General features: G+C 41.2%; 1 pseudogene; it reads left to right on the forward strand.

The window, feature by feature from the left end:
• Positions 1 to 3815: 3815 nt before the first annotated feature.
• Positions 3816 to 7886, forward strand: LOC121304511 (annotated as a pseudogene).
• The last annotated feature ends 425 nt before the right edge of the window (positions 7887 to 8311 follow it).

Consider the following 8311-nt stretch of genomic DNA (forward strand, 5'->3'; position numbering starts at 1 on the left):
AAATGGGACGGATCAGAAGAGGGCTGTAGTAATATTCAGAATGGTCTCACAGCGCCCCTTAGGGGCAGACAACCGCCAAAATATAAAACATGCTGAGCACCACAATGACATTGAGTCAAAAGGGAAATTGAGAGTAGCAATAAGCTGTGTTTAAAAGTGAAACAAGGGTGAAACGCCAGTTATGGGGACTTTATAGAAGAGGAGGCATCGATCCTAACCGGAGATAAAATATAAGATATAAAGGTAATTTTAAATGAACGACATTTGTCCTGGAATATTCTGGAACTGCAATACAAACTAAAACTATATATTGTGCACACGGACGAACTGCGAAACACAGCTATACTAACTAACGGACTCTAAACAAGTAGGACACGTCACAGAAGAAACATTACTGACACTGGGGTTTATCAAGAAGGTTTTGTTTGAGAATATATATATATATATATATATATATATATATATATATATATATATATATATATATATATATATATATATTTTGTTCCCCACTTCTGTTGGCGACTCCGATGTTTTTAAGCAGATGAATGTATGAATATGAAGGTGTGATTGTCAGACATGCTACGGCGCTAGCGCCGGCTTTCCTGCAGTTGCCTGCATTTTGATTTGAAGGGTGTGGAGAAGGCAAGGAGAAGGGCGGACAGCACAGGCTTTTTCTGTTCAAGTTAACAAAACGAAAACCAGGGAACCATAAAAACATGCTGTATATTCGTGTCACGGCCCATAGAGGCAGTCAGACGCACATTATATTAGGATTAAGGATTAATTAAAAAAAAAAAACATCGGTATTATTATTTAGCTGTGGACTTTCACGGACAATTATTTTCTGCGACTTTATTAAAAACTACTTTTCACATCGGGAAGAATAAACGAAAAATATGTTCATGTTGTCAGGTATTTTATAGGCCTAAGGGTCGGTTTCAAAGCACATTAAATCTCTGCAAAATAATGTTTAATATTGATAGTAAAATATTTATTAGGTGAAATAAAATAAAATGAAGAATATTTTTCTCTCACAAAAGAGCGCTAAGGCAATACCCTGATAAAACTTGACAGGAGAAAATATTTCTAGTGGAATATTATGCGCATTTCTTCTTGTGTGATTCACTCTGCCAAATATAGAAAGCTGTTAGATAAAGACGCAAGGAAGTGGGTTCTTCCGAAGCAGGGTGATAATGATCTGTGTGTGAACGATACTGGGATGTTTGTAAGAAAGTTTCGCAGATGTCGGCGATGCGGCGAGTGCTTCAATCCTGCTCTTGTTCCGAGCTCCCTGACAGAACCGCGTTGTTACTTTCCAATTCCTCGGGAGTTTAACAAAGGTGTTCAGACTTGTTCCGGACCGGGTGTTCTGCTCGAGAGCAGGAAAACCAAGAGGTTTACTGAAATCTTAAGCTTGTACACAAAAACATGCTGAGAGCATCGGAGACACAGACGAGAGCATCGGAGACACAGACGAGGCTTCCACTCGCTTGTTTTGGAAACCGGTTTCCAGGTTTGCGGACTGACGCTTTACAGGTGGAGTTTGAAACAAGATATTGACAAGCATCAGTTCCGTCGCTTCCTCCTTTATTATTATTATTATTATTATTATTATTATTATTATTATTATTATTGTACCGAACGAGCAGCTGCTGTTTTCCCTTGGATAATACTGCGCGCCTGCGCTATTTACGTTAAAACAAAACAGGTAAGTCCCGCTTTCAATTTTCATATATAGGCTGCTCAGAGAAAGGTGTGTTCAGCATTGCACTGCCTGTAAACCAAATGCTTAGGAATGAAACATAAATCGCAAGCAACACATTTAAAACGCGTGTTACTATTTATATACTGTATACTGTAATGTTTAAACTTCGCGCTGCGCTGCATTCTCAAACAGCAATGCTGTGTTTAAATACTGCTGAATAATATCGGTTTACTGTGCTGTATTCTGTATGGTTTTAATATATAACGGTTTGAACGGTAGCTATACTAGCAAACAGATCACTGGTATTTTATTGTTGTACTTGACCGTTTATTATTAGTTAACGATATTTCCTCGCTGCTGTGGTTGTAATACATGTACATGGCATATTTAAATATGACACTATGCATTTCTATTGGACTTTTTAAATCGTTTGTTTTTATCACATTTTATTGGCCCTGCTGTCCCTTGTATTGAAGCAGGGATCCCGTGTAGAATGACTCCCTGTAAGGCGAGTGGCGCTTGGTATCTGACAGACCAGCACATATTCTTAAGCCCTCGTCACACCTGGAATAACGATAACGATTTTTAAAAACCGTTCCAGTTCTAATGAATGGAGGTGGTCACACCACGAAACGATAACGATCAATGTGCCTGGACAATCAGGGCTATATTAAATGTGACGTCATCATCTACCTGGTGTTATATATTATTTTATACACGATAAGCAGTAAATACAGGCACTGCAACGATTTACTACAGAGCAGACTGCCCGCTACTGTTCCACCGCAGAACATCACGTCAGAAAACTAGGTCTAGTACATCAAGGAATTATTCTTTTTAATTATGTGTTATAAATTATTTGATAAACAGCCATTAATGTATAATTATAGCACAAGCACAGTGTATGATCCTTATACTCCATAAAGACATGTCATTCTGCATATTGTAGTTGCTTTTTCGATAATAATAATAATAATAATAATAATAATAATAATAATAATAATAATAATTAGTATAAATATATGCATAATGTATGGAGTATCATCACATTAAGTAAGGTGTAATCAACGACACATGCCATGTTCTTATTGTATGTTTTACTCTAATGGGAAGTGGTTGTGCCCAAGGCGACCATGCATACTTTCTTGAGGCAATACCCACGGTGTAATTTTCAGCACTTGACTACACCAGGGAGCGTGTGGAATTCCTCTAACTCCTCCCTGCTCTGTAGTGTTCTGTGTACCCACACTCGTCTTCTCTGTCTCTTACACCTTCTGTTGATCTGATACAACAGGAGGATTTTCTCATGTTCCTCATCACTGTCCCTTATCTTGCTGGAAATAAAAGTGGGCGTGTACTAAAAAGTTGATTGACATTTACTGTACAATATATCAGAGCCCTTTTTCTTTCTGACATGACCACTCCATAAACGATTTCTGGTTCTGGTTCTGGTTCCAGGTGTGACCGGGGATTTATTCACAAGTAAGATTTTAATAAGCAGCCCGCCTCCAGGTGCAGTGGTAAGCCCAATATTATATACAAGGTAAAGTATTGGGCTGGAGATTTATGCTCTGTTTGTGCAATGATGACGGTAAAGATCACCGCCACCGCTAGCCTTGTTGGAGGGATGCTCTTGGGGTTAATGTTTCGGATGCAGTTTTCAAGCTGTAATCCTGCTCAGGAAGCTGAACAGAAATTCAAAATGTCTCCCTCCTCTACGTTGTGTTCAATAAGGCTTTACTGGAAATATTTGTTGATGTTTTCAAGATGGTTAAAAGTTTGCCACGGATTTCTTTTAAGGGCAGTACAAGTTTAAAATGTGTTTAAAGTGTTTTTTTTTTAGACCGACATAAGATCCAGCTGCGCAAATCAATGAAAGGTCTTTTGCTTGACCCTGTCAATACTGAAATGTAGGCTTAGCTAAAACATTCAGAACTAATGTACTTAAAGGGATAACATCCAAAACTGTAATGAAAACAGATGAATAATTCAAGCAGCCATTGTTATATCTAGATTTTAATTGCAGTTTGACTCCACAGCAGCAAGGTGATTGAAAAAAAAATGTAAAGTTGGCTTTTCGATTTTTTTAATAATGCATATGGTGTGCTTGATGGAAATCTTTCAAGTTTTCATTGACAGTCAGCAGACTCTTTCAAGTCAAATAAATTAGCAGAGGTACAGTCAGCAACCCGTTTTCTAATCACAGCCCCCTGCCTACCCAAAGTTCTCACGAGTAGACATTCCTAAACCATCTGAGAGACAGACTCTATGTTAATATAAACACATTGTACAGGTCCAGCCTTTAATCTCTCTCTCTTTACAGACACTCTCATGGGCTCCCTGGTGCTGTGAGCGTCACAATGTTAGCTGTCCAGAACATGTCCCAGCTGCTCCCTCCTTTGAACTCAAACGGAACAGAATGCCAGGGGAACGGGACACAGGATGAAGGTGGGGCGGCGCCAGACTCCAGACACTTCATCTCCCATTCCTCTTCTGTCTCTGCCATCATCCCCGGCCTGTCTATGACACTGGGCGCCATCTCCAACATCATCGCCTTGGTCATCCTGGCTAAATCCTACGCCCACTTCCGCTGGCGCTCCAAAGCCACCTTCCTTTTATTTGCCAGTTGCTTGTTGGTGACGGACTTTGCAGGACATGTGATACCAGGGGCATTTGTTCTCCGGTTGTACGCCGTACACAAAAAGTGGAGCGCTACTGACACCACGGGAGCATTGTGTCAGCTCTTTGGAGCAAGCATGGTCTTTTTCGGGCTGTGTCCACTCTTTTTTGGCTGTGTGATGGCTATTGAGCGCTGTGTGGGAGTCACCCGCCCGCTCCTGCACGCGTCTCTTGTCACCTCGACTCGGACTAAGCTGACACTCGCAGGGATCTGGCTCTTTGCTCTGTGCATCTCCCTGCTGCCCAGCCTGAATGTGGGCCACTACTCCATACAGTTTCCTGATACCTGGTGCTTTATCAGGGTGCACGGCCCCAGCCAGAGCTCAGACCTGGCCTTCGGGCTCCTCTTCTCTCTGCTTGGCCTGGCCTCCCTGGGAGTGTCCCTAGTCTGCAACACCATCAGCGGGCTCAGCCTGGTCCGCGCACACTGCCGCAAGCGCACCTGCAACCGGAGAGCCAAGTCCCACGACATTGAGATGGTGGTGCAATGGTGGTGTCCTGCATCTGCTGGAGCCCCATTCTGGTGAGTCTCAGTCTTACTGCAGGGTGGAGATGCAACAGTCGACTGTTTATCGACATGGCTTTTATTTTGCAAGCCTCGATTCATTATTCATCCCTATTTGGAAGCTCATGTAGTTATCTACCCAGAAACATGTGCTTTACTTGTGTGGTGACTAAAGCTATTTCTCTTTGTGTTTGTTTTGTACAATCTAATGAATGTATTATTGATGTTTAATATTAACATGCTTGTTTTTAGTTTAGTTTTGTATTTTTTTGGCTTCTTGCTTCTGGCCACTATAGTGTTCCCAATGCATGGATTATTGATGCTTTTTACCTGGCCTTTTAAATTGAAGTGAAATGAAGAATCAAAAGCTTCTCAAAATAAATTGAGGACTATATAAAATCATAAAGCATATTAAAGGTCTAGAGTTACTAGCATTGGTAATCCCTTCTTTAAAATGACTGAATAAGAAGTCAGTGTGAAGGTTGCATCAGTCCATAATCATCTCCTTTTCACATACATTTTAGCTCTCCAGCACTGTCATTACCAGCACCTTAATAATAATGAGTAAGTACTAATCTAAACACACTCCACTCTCAGCTCTCCAGCACTGTCATTACCAGCACCTTAATAATAATGAGCGCTAGTCTAAACACAGTCTCCAGCACTATGTAACCATTATACTTGCTATACAACAATATAAGCACTAAGAAGCTTATGAAAACTCCCATTCTTTAAAAACCCCAAACGGTAACGTAAACAATGACTTCAGCTGCTCGGAACAAACAAACAGGCTGATTGCAGGAGGCAGGAAGCAAAGTGGTGTCTCTGGAGGGCTAGATTACCAAAAGCATGTCGAAATCTCAAACCGGAGGCAGAGCTGTTGTAATCAATTATCATCTGTTTCATCACAAGAAGCCACAGTGTGTTTAGCAACACAGGAATGAGAAAGTGACCAGAGGAATTCAACACTGGAATGAGAAAGTGACCAGAGGAATTCAACACTGGAATGAGAAAGTGACCAGAGGAATTCAACACTGGAATGAGAAAGTGACCAGAGGAATTCAACACTGGAATGAGAAAGTGACCAGAGGAATTCAACACTGGAATGAAAGTGACCAGAGGTCTTTGTATCTCAGCTGTTCTGCCTAATCAGCATCCAGATTAGAGATACATCACAGAGACTGCGTTAATTAAAGAGATATATCACAGAGGCCACTTTATACTTTGAAAAGCTGCATTTTAAAATTCTCTGTTTCAATCTTAAACAATTATATTGCAGTACTCATATTGCAGCCATTACTATAAAAACTGTGTTGCAACATTTAAATACTGCATATTTAATATGTAATCACTTGAGATTAAAATGTTCTTCTACCTGAATTTTATGTAGTTAGACATTTTCTTCATGCAAAGTATATAAACAGAATTAATTTTGTCTACTGTCAAACACATTTGCATAATACCATATTGTTTTTTGAGTTTTCTATCTTCAAAGAAGATAGTAGTATCTCCTGGTGAAAAAATCTGTTCAGTATTGACTTATAAGTACTGTTTTATAAACTGTGTGTGCCCTCCTGTTTCAGATCTTCGTGGCTGTGTTAGTCAGTCAATCGCTCAGCAGCTCACAGTACAACGTGCGGCACTATGAGTGGTTCATGTTCCTGGGGGTGCGGCTGGCTTCCTGGAACCAGATCCTGGACCCCTGGGTCTATATCCTGCTGCGGAGAGCAGTCCTGAGGAAAATCTACCAGATTGTGGTGAGGCAGGGAGACCTCAAGGGCAGTAAGCTGGAACGATGGGAGGCCAGCTCCTTCCAGAGTTGCGATGGGACAGTCATGAAGCGGGTCTGACCCACCTGCACACGCCCCTCTTCAGCTGTGCTTCATGAACCCTCCCTGGGAGAGGCAGCGATAGGGTCTTCTGCACCTCCGTTAGCTCAAGCAAGGGCCATGGATTTCGCTCTTTCCACATTGTATATGGAGTACATGAAATGTGCCTCAAATGTTTCTGGTGGAGGCTTGTTAGCCTGGGATAAGCATTTGGAACCATCGTAATCAACATCACATTGATCTAATCCAGCAGGACAGCCGGCGGAGAAGGTTATGAAACTACAGCCTGCTGTCGGCCATGTTGGCTCAAGCTGCTGTCTGGTTTGACACAACGCTGATTCTTTGTTTGAGCCACAATGGCAGCAGTTTGAAAACCACCCCCCTGCTCTCAGGAATCTGCTGGGAGAAGGTGAGACATAAGGACATAAGACCAGTTAGGAACGAGAGCAGGCCATTTGGTCCATCTTACTTGTTTGGTTCCTAGTAAGCAACTGATTTCAGAACTGCATCCAGACGGCTCTTGAAAGATGCCAAGGAGAAACAGCTTCGGAAAACCATCACACAAAATGTGGACTTTGAAATAGTGACTAGGGTTGAGTGCACAGAATAGTGCTCTTCAGAAGAGGCACTGAAGTTCTGTGCATCCTTTAACATGAACATTTGTGAATGAAAGAAGGCCACTCAGCCCCTCAGTGCTGGTCCCATTCCTAGTAGCTGATTGTTCTCTGTATTGCTGGATAAACCTTACCAACATACTCAGTTACAAGGCACTTCAGAAATCCAATGGTAGCAAAAGGGCAGCTACAAGGATGAGGCAGTCATTGGTAGAATAGTAGCACATAGTTTGACATTCATTTGGTGTCACAATGAACCAAGAGCTGTGACAGACATTGCTTTCATGTGCAAATATTCTTTCAGTTTAAACAGTTATTGCAATATTTTTGAATAAGGTAGAAAAACCTTGGTACTCTTATTAAATGACCAGTGGAATGTGTGTGATTGATTTCAGACATCAGTGATGTATTTCCTGTGCCTGGTATTTGTGCTAGTAATGTGACATGAGTGAATACGAACATGGTTATTTTTGCCACTATACATTTCAAGCAGTGCGATATCATTTTGTAGTTTCTTTGATTACGTGATGTTAAATAAAAGCTCTAAATTGTGTTAATAGTATTTATTTATTTATTTTAATTATGTCACAATCCAAAAATTTTAGGTGATGCAAAACCTTTGACCATAGCTGTAAATATTATATAACTAAGTATTTAAGTCTGTTTGTCCTTTTTTGCACTGACACAATACACTCCTGTACAATGTTCGGTCTTTCTTACTTCTTTTGTCTTAGAACATCAGAACATTTTAAGCAACATTCCGTAACTTCTTCTAACCCTCCTCCAATCTGGGAAATCTGTGCAGCACCTTGCAGAGCTCCACAAAGAGGAGAAGCACAGGCACTGCAGAGCTCCACAGAGAGGAGAAGCACAGGCACTGCAGAGCTCCACAGAGAGAAGCACAGGCACTGCAGAGCTCCACAGAGAGGAGAAGCACAGGCACTGCAGAGCTATACAGAGAGGAGAAGCACAGGCA

This window comes from Polyodon spathula, chromosome 38 (assembly GCF_017654505.1).
Source record: "Polyodon spathula isolate WHYD16114869_AA chromosome 38, ASM1765450v1, whole genome shotgun sequence".
Taxonomy (NCBI): Eukaryota; Metazoa; Chordata; class Actinopteri; order Acipenseriformes; family Polyodontidae; genus Polyodon; species Polyodon spathula.